This window comes from Primulina tabacum, chromosome 14, assembly GCF_025594145.1.
Source record: "Primulina tabacum isolate GXHZ01 chromosome 14, ASM2559414v2, whole genome shotgun sequence".
Taxonomy (NCBI): domain Eukaryota; kingdom Viridiplantae; phylum Streptophyta; class Magnoliopsida; order Lamiales; family Gesneriaceae; genus Primulina; species Primulina tabacum.
In genome coordinates this window covers 4,821,416-4,824,784 of record NC_134563.1, presented here as the reverse complement: position 1 = coordinate 4,824,784, position 3,369 = coordinate 4,821,416, and the positions used below count along the sequence as shown (strand labels likewise).

At 38.4% G+C, this 3,369-nt stretch overlaps 1 pseudogene; it reads right to left on the bottom strand.

The window, feature by feature from the left end:
• Positions 1-273: 273 nt before the first annotated feature.
• Positions 274-2,670, bottom strand: LOC142523655 (polygalacturonase non-catalytic subunit AroGP3-like; annotated as a pseudogene).
• Between the last annotated feature and the right edge of the window lie 699 nt (positions 2,671-3,369).

Sequence of the window (3,369 nt, the reverse complement as noted above, 5' to 3'; positions counted from 1 at the left end):
TAGGTAGATATTTTGTGAGACGGTCGCACAAATCTTTATCTGTGAGATAGGTCAACCATATCGATATTCACAATAAAAAGTAATATTCTTTGCATAAAAAAACAATATTTTTTCATATATAACCCGAATAAGAGATCTGTCTCACTCACACACATTTTTACCATGTTATAATACGCAATCAATCACTCTCGGTTTCAAATCCTCTTCTTGAGCCAAGAATGTACAATTTTCATTCAAAAATATAAATTACTAAGGATTGATTGCATATGAAAATTCATATAAGAACAAGCATATATTCATAATCACGAATAATTAAACATATGACGCGGATATTTATTTATTCTGCAAGAACAAATATTCAAACGTATGACAAATATTTTAGGAAATATTAATTAATTAAAATTGAAATTAAATAAAAAGGTGACGTGTATGGGTCAAGTTATTGAGTTCGATAATATTATAAGATCAAACCAACCGGGGAACACACTCCTTTTTGCACCCACAACTCTTTCCACTATGAATATTGGAGCGGGTCGGGTATTAATCGGCGGTAGTCCAAGTCATATCGTTCTCAAAGATCCAATGGCACACCTCGATCTTCCCGGGTTTGGATCCCAATGCAATGAAGGCTCCATGACCGGGGCTCCAAGATGATGTATCCAGATGACAAATGGCAACACCGTGGTTGATTGTAGCTTTCGAAGTCGGGTCGAGAATATCCGCTTCGTAGACCCGAACTTTTGGAACCGAATGACAGTAGTAAATCATGTATGGATATAAACTCTGATGACATGACACCGACATGGTCACTCTCCCGTTGTTGATTCCTTTAACCTTTCCGACCATGATATCTCCTTTCGACCCTTGGATGTTGTCTGTTGACCGGACCACGACGTTCCGGCCTAGAACGGACGTGGAAAAGTCGACCATATCTTCGATTGACGCCACGCATCGCTTGACCTCGCCAGGGCTCGGTGCTCTCTCGCAATCACCCAATGAATCGGTCATCATCTTCACAACACTCGAGTCGTCGCTAGCATGGAAAAGCTTCTTCATTTCTACCAATTTTGAGGTGGAAAAGGGTAGTTTGGACACTATGACCCGGGGCAAAAACGACCTTTTAGGCATTTTATCGTGAATGTCGGGCATAGGCATGATGGTGCCACTCTTCAACATCTTCCTCTCTGAAGAACTTTCCTGGCTCAACGACCCATGAATTGACCTTTTTGCCCTCGGCTGCTAAGGAATTCACCACAGATGAGCTATCGTTAACGTAACTACTAAAAGTGACACCTTTTTTCTGGTAATCTTTGAAAGTGTTGTTGACTCCATAAATCTTGAAGCCAACTGTTACTGGATTAGCAGCATCCTGGCCATAGCCACTGAATTTATCAGTGCCTTCATTGAATGACTGCCCGTAATTAAGGAAATCCACCTTTCCGGCGTTGGATTTCTTGGCGTAAGATTGGAAACTATCGTCTCCTACATTGGATTGATCCCTGTAATTCTTGAAGCTCTCGTTAGGATCGTTTGCTTCAGTGCCGTAAGTCCTGAAATTATTCTCGGGGACATTTCCGTCAGTCCCATATGAAGTGAAAGTATCCTTCGGAGCATTCCCATTTTCACCGTAGTTGGTGAAAGTGGAACCCATCACGTTCGAACTGTTCCCGTAGTTCTTGAATTCATTGGCAGCCCCATTTCCATTTTTTCCGTAGCTGGTGAAACTCTGGTCCCCGGCGTTGGCGTCTTGGGAGTATTGGGTGAATGTTTGTTTGCGGGCATTGCTGCTGTCTGAATAAGAAGTAAATTTGAGACCGGGCACGTTTACTTCAGTGTTATAATTCTTGAATTCCCCTTTGCCACCAGTGGAGGAAGTTCCGTATGTGTTGAAGCGCTGGTCTATCACATTCGATCCCGTCGCGTAGGCAGTGAACTTGTCGTTATGGCCGGTGGAGCCACGGCTGTAGCGGCGGAAATTGTCGAGGATGACATTATCATTCTCGGAGTATTTTGAGAAAGAATCAACTCCACCGCCGCGATTCGTGCCGTAGTTTGTGAAATTCTGGTCGAGGTAGGTAGCGAAATTCACATCATGCCGAGTGTTTCTCCAGGCTGGCGCCTACATCGGGGAAGCAGAAAAGACCGGCCTTTGTGCAGAAATCGGGAAGGTGAGTCGACAGTGAATTCTGATCGGCGAGTTTGGAGAATGCTGCGTAATCAGCGGCTGTGAGCGGCGAGGCCTTGCCCAGCAAGAACGATGGTTTTGGCAAGTTGTTTGAGACCTTTTTTTGCCAGTAACGGATTACATAAGCTTTCGGTGTAAATGGATTTTTACCTGCGGCAGCGGCGGCGGTGGTTTTAGCCTGTATTCACACAAACGTATTAATTAATTACATGACAAAAATCAAAGCAGAAAAAAACAACCGTGTACGTTTCAAGAGATCACGTACGAAATCTATCTCAAGAATGATATTTAAAGGTTAAGGCGTTTACATTGAGTAGCGGAGCGGTGTGGAAGGCGAGGAGGAGCAGGAAGAGAAGCGGTGGAGCGGCGGCGGAGTGCATTGGTTTTATTTAGAAAAAGTAGTGGAATAATACCTTTGATGGGTTCGTTAATGGCTTGGAGCCACTGCTGTTCTTTTATACTGAAATGGTGTTACGTAGATGGAATGAGAGAGAATAAATGGAGGGTGGGATTTCAAAATATTGGTATTTTCAAGGGTGTGAAATGAGAGTGTCAACTTAAAATAAATAAATAAATATTGATATATTTTATTTTTTGTTTTAAAGTAAAATGATCGATTAATTATTCTATATACAACAAAAGTCGAGAATAGATTTATAGTGTGTTTGGAATCATGAAATTGAAGGAGATATAATCGGAGTTGTAATTGAAAATACCATTTTAATATCTGGAAAGATGGAATTTCAAAATGAGATTTACATCCGGTGGAATTTGATGAGATTTGATTTAACTAGGCGAATTTTTTGCATAATAGGTAAGATTTGATGGGATTTCATGAAACTTAAGTCATAAAAAAAATATTTTACTAATAAATTTTTAGAACTTCTTTTATTTTTAAATGTTCTTCTCAAATTTTATAAAGTATCATTTATCTAAAAATACATATTATGATCAATTCGCAAACATTTATATGATATATATTTTTGAAAAAATTATTTAAAAATCAATTTTAAATATTTTTATATTAAAAATTTCTATAAATAAGATATTTTTATTAAAAAAAAAGTTGTTATCTTAATAATTAAAACTTAATTTATCAAAATTTTATAAATTTATTTTTAACGATAAACTTTATAATTTTTGTATTTATTAAAAAAATTATTCAATTATAATTTTTTTTATAT